The following is a 12756-nucleotide window of genomic DNA, read 5'->3' as shown; positions in this document are numbered from 1 at the left end:
CCAGAAGGATGATTAAAAAGGGGTGTGAAGCATACTTGGCACATGTGATAGACACCCAGGTGGGGAGTCCAGCACTAAGGGACATCCCTACGGTATGTGACTTTCCGGATGTATTTCCTGATGAATTGCCAGGATTACCTCCGAAGAGAGGTGCGATTTGAAATTGATGTTATGCAGTGTGGACCCAATCTCCATAACGCCATATAGAATGGCACCTGCGCATTGAAAGAGTTGAAAGTGCGATTTGCAAGAGTTGCTTGACAAGGGCTTTATCCGCCCTAGTGTGTCACCTTGGGAGCGCCGGTATTGTTTGTAAAGAAGAAGGATGGCACTCTCGGTTATGCATTGATTATCGGATTGAATAAGGTGACAATAAAGAATAGATATCCATTACCCGCATTGATGACTTGTTTGATCGGTTGAGTGCGGTATGTTCTCCAAAATTGACGAGATCGAGTTATTATCGGTGAAAGTACAAGAGCAAAGTATTTCTAAAGCGCCTTGAGAACCCGCTATGGCCATTATGAGTTCTTGGTCATGCCATTCGGGTTAACTAATGCTCATTTGCTTTTATGGATCGATGAACACTATTTTCAGACAATACCTCGACCCGTTTGTTGTGGTATTCATAGATGAGATATTGGTCTATTCGAGGAATGCAGTAGAGCATGATAGACATCTGCGTATTATACTGCAGACTGTGAGAGAGACACAGCTATATGCCAAATTATCGAAGTGTGAATTTTGGTTAAAGAAATATCTTTTTTGGGGCATGTAGTATCAGAAGAGGGCATTAAGGTAGATCCAAGTAAGATTGAAGCTGTCCTTAATTGGAGGCCACCCAGAAATGTCACAGAGATTCGTAGTTTTCTGGGTTTAGCTGGATACTACCGTAGATTTGTGAAGGGATTTTCCATGTTGGCATCTCCATTGACCAAGCTGCTTAGAAAAGATGTAAAATTTCGATGGGACGGATAAATGCCAGCAGAGTTTTGATGAATTGAAGAGATGTTTGACTGAAGCTCCAGTCCTAACTTTACCTACTCCGGGTAAAGAGTACACAGTTTATAGCGATGCTTCTCACAATGGGTTAGGTTGTGTGTTGATGCAAGATCGAAATGTTATTGCCTATGCATCACGCCAGCTAAAACCGCATGAGAGGAATTATCCGACACATGATTTGGAGCTTGCAGCCATTGTGTTTGCTCTTAAGATCTGGAGACATTATTTGTATGGGGAGAAGTGCTACATCTACGGATCATAAGAGTTTAAAGTATTTGGGCACCCGAGAAGAGCTGAATTTGAGACAGAGGAGATGGTTAGAGTTGATAAAAGACTATGATTGTCTGATAGACTATCAGCCAGGGAAGGCTAATGTTGTGGCTGATGCCTTAAGTCGCAAGACTATGGCAAGTCTATGGGTTACTCCTTTGTCTTTGATACATGAGTTGAGATCATTGCATGCCAGCTTAGAGATTAACGATGATGGGCAGACAGCGGTTGCATGGCATGTACAGCCAGTGTTGATTGATCAGATTAGAATGGTCGCTCGTAATGATCAGAAGTATCAGAAGTTGATGGAGGAAGTCCGACAGGGCAAGAAACCAGAATTCTCACTCAGAGATGATGGTCTATTGCTACACCAGGGCAGAATGTGTGTTCCTAATGATGTTGAATTAAGGAGGATCATTTTAAAGGAAGCACATGAGTTTCCTTTTACCATGCACCCTGGTGGTACAAAAATGTATAGAGGGCTAAAGGAGCATTACTGGTGGATGGGTATGAAGAGAGATGTGGCGGAATTTGTATCCAAATGCCTAACTTGTCAGCAAGTAAAGGCAGAGCATCAAGTACCCACTGGGTTGTTACATCCACTACCAGTACCAGAGTGGAAATGGGAGAGAATAACGATGGATTTTGTGATGGGACTTCCGAGGACACAGAAGAGTCATGATGCAGTTTGGGTCATTGTTGATCGACTAAATCTGCTCATTTTCTGCCAGTTCGGATGGACTACAGTTTAGAAAGATTGGCTAGGTTGTACATTGATGAGATTGTGAGACTACATGGAGTGCCAGTATCCATCGTGTCAGACAGAGATCCTAGGTTCACTTCTAGATTTTGGGGTAGTCTTCAGAGAGCCCTAGGAACTAGATTGAACTTCAAGATCGCATTCCACCCACGCATGGATGGCGATGCGAGAGGGTATTCGGATCTTGGAGGACATGCTACGGGCTTGTGTGATTGAGTTTGAGGGTAGTTGGGATACACACTTGCCTTTGATTGAGTTTGCTTATAATAACGCTATCAATCAAGCATTGGGATGCCTCCATATGAAGCTTTGTATGGCGGGAAATGTAGAACCCGTTGTGTTGGGATGATGTGGGTGAAAGAAAAATGATTGGACCCAAATTGTTCAACAGATCAAGAGAAAATCGGGGTGATCCGAGATCGACTTAAGACGCATCGACCGTCGAAGTCCTACATTGATCGAAAAGAAGGGATATTGAGTATGCAAGGGTGAGAAAGTTTTCCTCAAGGTTTCTCCTTGGAAGAGAATTATGAGATTCGGTAGAAAGGGGAAGCGAGTCCTCGTTTTATCGGGCCATATGAGGTTACGGAAAGAGTGGGTCCTTTGGCATATCGGTTGGCACTACCTCGAGTTGGAGAAGATACATAATGTCTTCCATGTGTCTATGTTGAGGAGGTACCGATCGGACCCATCTCATGTACTACCAAGTAGAAGAAATAGAAGTAAATCCAGACCTCACATATGAAGAAGAACCCATAAAGATTACGGCTTATGAGGTGAAGCGACTACGGAATAAAGCAGATACCATTGGTAAAAGTCTTTGTGGAACCATCATTCGTGCCAAGAAGCTACTTGGGAACGAGAGGAGGACATGACGAGACAACATCCACAATTGTTCGAGATTGATACTGTAAAATTTCGAGACGAAATTTATTTAAGGGGGAGAATTGTAACACCCCTATTGGTATAGCACAGTATATTTCATCGTTCTATGGCCGGTCAGGACAATTAATGGGATTAGGGCCACACTTAAGACAATTTGAGAAGCCATAAACACAAATAATTAGTAATGTTTAATTAGTTAACTATAAATAAGAAAAACATAACATAAGAGGTTAAACGCAGCCGAGAGTCACAATGATGAGTGACCTCCTCGAACGCATCACAAGTCATTTTAAACTCAAATTTCAACCGTAAAAAGTGACGCTGCGGTCCTTAGGACCCTTATGAACATAGTGGAAAAGAGAAAATCACGAAAAAGAAGCGTTAAGTCGGTCAAATAATTAGGTCGGGAGCCGGAAGAAATATTGGATTATTTGCAACCAGATGAACTGGCGAGGGGCAATTTGGTCAATTGACCCGAGTGACTCTGACATAATCACAAATAAAATTGGAGAAAAGAAAATTTGAATCGACAATAGAATTAAAGAACTAATAGAAAAATAAATAGAAAAAAAAAGAAAAGGAAAGAAGTTAGAAAAGTCAAAGGTGATGTCATAAAAGAATTAATAAATTGAATTAATTAATTTGGATTTAAGGGTCTTCCATAAGCAAAATAGATAAAAGAAAAGAAAAAAATTTTTGATTACTTCATTCCGTCACTCTTTCTCCTCATTTCTCTCATTTCCTTTCCACCATTAACACCCATTTCAAGCTTTCAAAAGCTTGATTTTATTTATAAACCCCTAACTCCTTTAAGTAAGTCTTGTTCTTGGACTTTGACAAGCATCTTGACAACAAAAGAGGAGGAAAGAAAGAAGATTTGAAAAGGAGAAATTCAACAAAAGAGGTTAGTGGTTAGTTTTTAATATTATGTTTAAATTCATAATTAAGTAGTTGAATTACACTAGAAATTGTGGAAAAATACAATGAAATAAATTGTTGAAGGACCAAACCTAAATTTTAGTCAACTAGGGTTTGAGGATGTGTATGCATGAACTTGGTGAATTTAAAGGTGTATGTGAGCTTATTGGTGTTGAATGATTAGCATTAAAACAATTAAGTGTGATTAATTACAATAATTAGATGAATTAGGGTTTGGAGGCCTAGGGTTTGAGGCAAATTTTGGAGAAATACATAAATGGCATGTTTGACCTATTGTGAAGTGAAATAGTGGTCAATTATGACCAAATGAATTGTGTGGGAATGGTAGGAAATTAAACCAATTTAGTTGGTCAATGGTAATGCTTCTGTCAGCATGACCAAACCCACTTTGAAGGACCAAAACTCAAATTTTACAAGTCCAATTGATATGCCACCAATTGGAGATGAAAATAGACATAAAAGAGCACAATTTTCATCAAGGAACCATTGCCAAAAACTGACCAAAACTTGGTGAAACAAGTGACCAAAGTGAGTTGATAGCAGGCTGCCATGCACTAAACTGACCAAATGAACAGTAACTGTTCATTTGGTCATAACTTGAGCTAGGTAGGTCAAATTGACCTGAAATTTTACCAGCAATTAGATATGATATAGACCTAAAACTTTCATGAAGAACACCAACCCAAATTAGGCCATTAACTCATTCAAATCATTGAGCAAAGTTAAAATTTCTGTACTGAAATTCTGCAGATTTTTAGTTGAGCAGCAATGTTTGGATAGCTATAACTCTCTCTAGAAAACTCGGATTTAGGCGATTCTTGAACCGATGGAAACCTAAGACATAGTACAACATTTCATATGAAGAAAGTGAGACCAAATTATGAACTTAACTTGATCAAACAATTGACCAAAGTTGAACCAAAAATCTGACAGCACCTAAATTGCAGTATGAGCGATTATGCGTGAACAGTAAACTTATTTTGGCCATAACTTGAGCTACAAAACTCCGATTGAGGTGATCCAAAAATGAGAATACACTTAAGACAATAAGGAACATTTTCTATGAAGGAAGTTTTGTCAAATTCCAACAGTAGATCAACCAATGGAATAGTGCAACTTCGGAAAACCAAAACCGAAAATTGGCAATTTTGCCAAAATGACCTAAGCTTTAAACAAATGACCAAAACCAACAAGTTTGGTGACCAAAATGTGGTATGTGGGTGAAGTTGGAGTTCCCATACCTATTAAGCCTTAGAAAGTCAATAATTTGACTTGAATAGTGCAGTGAATAGTAACCCGAAACACAAAATTTCGAGAACGTCGAATTTAACACGTTAGAGTTAGGTAAATGTGAAGCTAAGTTTATTTTGAATTTATTTTAAGTTCTAGTACTGAAACATTGTAAAATTGTATGTTTCAGTTGAAAAGAATATCGGGAAGGAACCCGAGGAACCGAGTCGAGGCTAAAGGACGACTCGTTTGAGGTTTGTGCACAATATTACTATGCTTTAAAAAAAAATTCATTGATTAAATGAATGAAATATGCATTTTATTGTTGCTTTGAATTGTTGAAAGTATTGTGACCTTACTTATGATGTTTTGATTCAAATTGTGAAATTTATTGTGTATATTTGAAATGACAATGTTTAGCAAATTGTTAAGATAAGTTTTAAAACCACAGTATCATGACCATATATTTGAACACCTCACTAGCACGACTAGTGGGGGTAATTAGTTTCGAATTTCGATTCCTTCTCTGGAGAAGTGTTGAGGTGTGCCAGTAGAAGAGGATGTGAATGGATATCCATATATTTGAGCTAGCTAGCCTTGTGACATGATTTCTCTTTAGCCTCTGGCTATCGAGATTCATGTGATTTCTCTTAGCCTCTGGCTATTGAGATTCTATTTGTTTCGAATGGCATGATTTAACTGTGAGTTTTATGAAATGTGTTTTGATACTTTGAAATAAACTTGGTTTACATGTAAAATCTTACAATGCATGATTGTATTTAATTTTCATGTTTAGTCAAATTTTTGAATGAATGTGCTTTAAGTTTTGCATAAAGATTATTTTAGTATATTGTGCACCACTGAGTCTTAGTACTCAGCGATAGCTTTTATTACTGTCATGAGATCTGAAATTAGAGGAGCAGATGAGTCACGAGGTGTGTGAAGTCATCAGCTTGAAGTCTTCGGGTATAATTTATACCCTAACTGTAAATATTTCTTTTGATGTATATATTGCACATAAATGTATGGACATGTACATGGGTCTTGAGCAGCTTGTACAAAGTTTGTATAAAAGTTGTAATAAATTTTAATTTGGACTTTTTGAATGTAAATTTTAGTATGATGAATATATAAATTGTTTATCTTGAATGGAATATGAATAAATGATATTGATGGACAGTATTTTGAGAATTTTTGAACTTGTGAATTTTGAGAAATTGGTTGAGATTGAGTATGAGTTTGAAGCAGGGGTTAGATAATTATTGGAAGTGCTTTTATTTCAGGTATTTGAAGAATGGTTTTCTCAAAATACAGAGGAAACTCTGTCAAAATTTTTATAAGATATGCGGAAAACTAAAATGGCCAAAAATATTAATTAGTTTTAATTTCAATTAAATGTTTTAAACACTTATTAGAAATGCTCACCACTTATCAAAAATAGGAAAATTGTTTTAAAATCCCTTGTAGGGTACTTAATGAGTTATCGGTGGGTGAAGTGCGGTAGTTCATTAGGTATTCTACGGGATCATGTGATGCCTTACAGAAGGGTAAGGTGTGACAACCCGATTGTGCTAGCTTTTTCTTCGCCTCCTTTAGTAGTCGAAATTTCAATATCCTCTCCACAGAAAGGTAGACAATACTTTAGATTTTAATCAGACAACTCAAAAAGTTAGATTGTTCTCCCTCAATTTTTTTTGTGTTTAAACAACCAAGGTAAATCTCTTTTATCTAATCAATCTTAATGCCAATTGAAATCGGTTTTGACCATAATCTTCAAACTGTGCATCAATTTGATGAAAAGTTACAATTTCTCACTTGGAATTTTCAATTAATGTAGCAATTAAGTATTTGCATATTGGGTTTGTGTTCCAAATTCATTATTCATCAAATTTATGTTCAATTATGATTCAAAATTAGGTGTGAGTGCATTTAGGATCTATCATTTAATGTGTTTTTCCATGAATTCTATTTTAAGTGTGTCTAATTTAGGGCTTCAAGGACAATCTTTGGTTCTCGATAGTAATTTAGGTGATTGGGTTTTGATTGAAATCATTTTTTTTTTTAGTTTTATTGAGTTCAAAATTGAGTGCGTATACTGTTGAGTTTGTTGCCTGCACTCCAGACTATCCCAAAAATTCATATTCAAAAAACCATGGTGAAAATTGTGTGATCTTGATATTATTCTAAATTTGCGTAATTATGAAGTAACAGAAATTCATTCACATGGGTTCAATTTATATTTATAATTGTGTAAAATTAGAATAAACATGAGAAGACATTGGAATTTGATTAAAATTCCTTTAGTTTATCTTCTATTTGCTAGTGGACACAATTCTCATTGATTTTTGTAAGAAATTATTTAATTGTGATTATAGATCCCAAATTTAGTAGAGTATTGATTGACATGGGTGAGCCAATTAAGATTGCATGTGATATATTCATATTGTTTTGGAATATCTTTGCCCTATTATTTCCACATTAAATTTTTCGGGATATGATTATTATTTAAATATTTGATGTTGAAAGCAGCTATTAAATTGTCCTTGCTGAACTATTTAGGTAGTAACCACTGCTTTCATCATATTTGTGATAAGCTTAACTATGCCACCCAAGAGAAAAGCTATCATATGAGAAAATTTATATATATTATGAGGTCTATTTTGGTATAGTCTATAGAGCTGAATGGTGTATTATCCTATCACATTCCTTGTAACACCCTCCCGGTAACCACTCCGTACATTCTACTGTTCCGGTGACCGGTGTCAGTCCGGACAGCTAGAACGTCCGGAAAAATATTTAAACTAAAGTTAGGAACCCTAATTAACTCAAATATTAATAAGAAAAATTTAGTAAAAATTTTAGAAATAAAATACAATCGAAGTCAAACGAGCCGGTGCCCAAGCGATGGGTCACCGGAGGGAAGTTGCGGTTCTCGCAACGAGGAGCCCTAGACCCGGGGGAAAAATTATAAAATAATTTTTGGGACTCCAGAGAAGGGTAATCGAGGTTCCCATGGCATTAGAATGCCAAGAAAATACCTAGAAAAATTTTTCAATCGGTACAGACAATTTTGACCCGTTAAGCCAAACGGAGGGCATTTTGGTCATTTCGCCTTCCGAGGTGATTTTTGGCCGACTTGTCCAGTTGAGTAAATAATTAATATGACATAAAATATGAAGAAATATTACTAAAAATTAAAGTGAAAATGAGTAGAGAAGAAAAGAAAAGAAAAATGAGAATAAATGTCAATTTTGACATCATATGAGGTCATTTAAAAGCTTCCCACCAATTAGAAATTGACAAGCCAATTAAAATGAGAAAAATATAACTAAAATGAAGTAAAAACAAAACACCATTTCTGCAATTCTCTTCCATATTCCCGTAACCCATTTTCCCTTCCACCCAAACCACCATGAAAGCTTACTAAAGCTCCCAAATCTCACCTTATTTCACCTCAAAACCTTATCCTCTCTTCACTAAAAATTATACCCACACCAAGGAGGAGTGTTTGGCAGCCAAGAAAAGGAAAGAAAGTGAAGTTTAATCTTGGAAAATTCTGCCATTAAAGAGGTTAGTGCAACTATATACATAAAACTCTTTAATTTCATGATTTGTGACTTGAAACTTAGTAAGAATTGTAATTTAATTGAACAAAAACTCATGTGTATGAGTATATGAATTTTGGCTGCCCTAGTTAAGGAATAGAAATAGAGTGTTTGATGGACTTAAAGTGAACTAGAGCTTAGGTTTAAAGTGTATACTTATATATATAGAGAGAATGAAAGAGTTAATAAGGGTAATTGTGAAAACTTTGAAATTTAGCTAGGGTTTGGGAGTGAAAAATTTGATTTGGCTTATGGAATGATTAAAGAACATTCTAATGGTCAATTAGTGACCATTTGAGGTATGTTGACCATAATTTGAGGTACATTAAAGTGTTACAAACTGAAATGGTTGGCTGCCTTGTGAGTGCAGCAATGGACTAAAATTTCAGTCCAATTACACAGCCATAACCTTGGCTGTGTTGGTCCAATTGGTGTTTGGCCAATTGGACATGAAACTAGGCTTATAATGGCACATTTTTGCTGAAGAAACCATGCCCGAAAGACCAAAGCAAAAGGGTCAAAACTCAGCCACAATCCGGAACCCTGAAACTGCCTCTGCAGAATTTGACCAAATGAACAGTAACTGTTCATTTGGCCATAAGTCACTGTAGATTTGGTCAATTGGTCTGAAATTTTTACAGCAACAAGTTAAGACATAGAAAAACAACTTTCATGAAGGAACCTACCCCAAATTATGGCCAGAACCCATTCAACCAAGTGACTCAAGTCACTGTTCATGCACTGTAGATATGGTAAAATTCTGCAGACTGCATATCCGGACAGCCTGGGTTTTTGAGCCATATCTGGAGCCACAAAACTCCAAATGGAGTGATTCAAAAAAGGAAATTCAACTAGACAAAATAAGGAACAACTTTCATGTTTTACATTTCCTCAAATTCCAACAGTAACAGTGTCCAATGGAACAGTGAAGTTGACTCACCAAAACTGAAAAATCTGTTTGTGTTGAGTTACACTTTGGAATGGCAAAAACACTTAATGCTAACAAGTTTTAAACACCAAATGTGGTGTGTTGGGAGTGCCAAAGTTGATGTACACATTTTTATTCTAAAAGTCAACATTTTTGTTGACCAATGATGAATAGTAACACCAAAAAAGTTGAAATTCACAAATTGACGAATTTAAGAGTTTCAAATGCCCTAGTATACCTAACAAGATTGGTTTGGATAGTTTGGCATGCCAATAGGGTTCAGTTAGCAGTACTGCACATGGCAAAAATGCCATTCTGGATTTCATGGCTTTTAGCCATTCGACTTTGCATTGAGACTTGGCCTTGTGCACGATATTATTTACGACTTGTTAGCCGCTCGCACACCTGGAGATGCATATGTGACCGATGGTGTGACGGCCCGAGGTACTAGGTACCCAAAGTGCGGTTACCCGTTATCCGATCCGATGCCTAGTGTAGGTTACTTGGGGCAACCAAATGAATAAAAGTGAACAGAGTTAATGAATTAATGAATATACCAAAATCAAACAAAGAAAGCATACACTTTGCATACACATTTATTTTCTTGCCAATTTCTTCTATTATATTATTGCACCACTAAGCATTATTGCTTAGCGCGTTGCTTTTGCCACGCATAGGTACTGGAGATTCCGACCGTGAGCCCAGTAGACCACGTGATCGGGTGAGTCCATCGGCGATTACGCTCGATGTCCGTGTCACCTCACTACCTGCAGTGCATCGGTAGGGCACTAGGTGTCATTTTGTCATTTTGATATTTTGTAGCAGATTTGTATTTTCTCATATGTACTTGAACTCATGTAATATATTTTGATGTTTATGTAAATAATGAAAGTTATGACTATGAATGCAAGATTTGAGCATGTAATTATTGCTTGTATATGAGAAATGGATGTTGAGAAATGAAAAGGTTGTTGAAACCTGAAACTGAAAAATTGTTCAAATCTTGATATTGAGTTTTGTGATGATATTGAAGTTGAGAATGAATGAATTTGTTTATTGGAAGTGTTTTTAACAGGTTCCGAAGAACGGTTTTCTCCATTTTTAGCCGGTACTCTGCCGGATTTTCTTTAAAATTTTCGGAACCTTAAATGAATAATACTTTTGATAAATGGCTTAAACAAATTGTATTTCATAAATTATATGCAAAAGTATGATATAAATTAATTGAGGAATATTAGAGTGTGCCGGTACACCGTGTGGCATTACTTACTCGGGTATACTATACACGGGTAAGGGGTGTCACATTTAGTGGTATCAGAGCACGGTTTAGGCGTTTCTGGTCCTAGATTGAGTCCATACCATGCATTGCATTTGTAAGAGTCGAGGTGACACTAACGCAGATCTGTCTATCTTTCTTATTTTGAATAGGATATGGACCCTTCATCTCAGAGAGCCGTTGAGGAGGAAGTGGAGAGTCATGCTCCACTGCAGCGGTGAGGCCCGGGGCATGAGAGAATCTGCTCCACCCGGCTCAAGCGAGCACCTTAGCCTCCACAGGCCATGTTCCAACAAATGGCCGACTTCTTTAGACAGATGGCTGGGGTAATGCCAGCACCACCACCACCACCACCAGCTCCACAGCAGAAATCACACCTGGAAAGGTTAAGAAAATTTGGGGCAGTGGATTTCTATGGTAAGAGAGAAGATGACTCATTGCGGTAGAATTGGTTGAAGCAGGCAGGCAGAGTACTAAAACAGCTCCACCGCACTCCGAGCAAAACACAGAAGTCGCCATCTCTTTGCTGCAAGATGATGCCTATGAGTGGTGGGACACTGTGTCTAGTGAAGTGCAGCCAGAAGCTGTAACTTGGGACTTCTTTCTTTCAGAATTCAAGAAGAAGTATGTGGGTACTGTATATCTGGAAGAGAGAAGAAGAGAATTTATTAACTTTGGCGACAGGTTGTCGATGGTGAGTATGAGAAAGAATTCGTTCGATTAAGCCGATATGGAAGGGAGATAGTCCCTAATGAAGCTGAAAGATGCAAGAGATTTGAAGAGGGACTAAATGACAACATCAAGATCCAGCTCACTGCCTTGGGAATCACAGAATTTACCAAGTTAGTGGAAGCTGCCATAAAGGTTGAAAAAGTGAGAATTAGTGAGTGGACTAGAAGAGAGAGACAGCAGAAGAGGGGACCGGGTCAGTCTAGTTCAGCTCCTGCATCAGGGAAGAAGTTCAAGGGTCCTCCTGCACAAAGTTCAGCTCAGCCACAGGGCCAGGGTCAGTCTCAGGGGCCCAGGCCACAGTTCACCCCTAGGAGAGGTCAGTCCACACCATCAGTGGGCAGCTCTCCAGGGATGGGGTTCAGGGGACCAGCCCCGGCATCTTCTGCCTGTCCACACTGTCAAAGATGGCATAAGGGGGAGTGTTGGAGAGTGGCGGTGCACGCTGAGGTGTGGGTCAACAGAGCATCGGTTGAGGAAGCGCCACGCAGAACTACTACTACTCCGACACAAGCGCATGCACTGCTCTGCACCACCAAGGGGTAGAAGGTCCGTAAATCCGGCGGTGGGACCATCACGAGGCTGCATGAGCGGCCAGAGAGGCGGATAACGTGCCACTGCGAAATTATGCCACGAGAGCTCGGGAGGAGCAAGATGCCGGGCGTCATCGAGTGCGTTCTCCATCTACATTACTCCTGTGCATGCATTGGTGGATCCAGGATCCACTCATTCATACATCTGCATCAATTTACCCGTAGAAAGGGGGATACTGGTATGGGAAAGTGATCAAGACATTCTGGTCACTAATCCATTAGGCCACAGTGTAGTGGTGAACAAAGTATACAAAGGTTGCCCGTTGAGGATTGAGGTATGAATTCTTGGCGGACTTGATTGAGTTGCCCTTCCATGAGTTTGACGTGATTTTGGGAATGGGTGGTTGTCACGTCATCGTGCAATAGTTGATTGCAAATTGAAGAGAATTTCTCTAAAAACTTGAGGGTAATGAGATCACGATTGTGGGGAAAGGGCGATTTCTTGTCCAATGTCATCTCAACCACGATTGCAAGAAGAATGATGAGAAAAGGCTGTGAAGCCTACCTAGCACATGTGGTGGATACTAGGTAGGCTAAGC

Source organism: Hevea brasiliensis, chromosome 14, assembly GCF_030052815.1.
Source record: "Hevea brasiliensis isolate MT/VB/25A 57/8 chromosome 14, ASM3005281v1, whole genome shotgun sequence".
Lineage (NCBI taxonomy): Eukaryota > Viridiplantae > Streptophyta > Magnoliopsida > Malpighiales > Euphorbiaceae > Hevea > Hevea brasiliensis.
Note: the sequence above shows the minus strand (reverse complement) of the source record.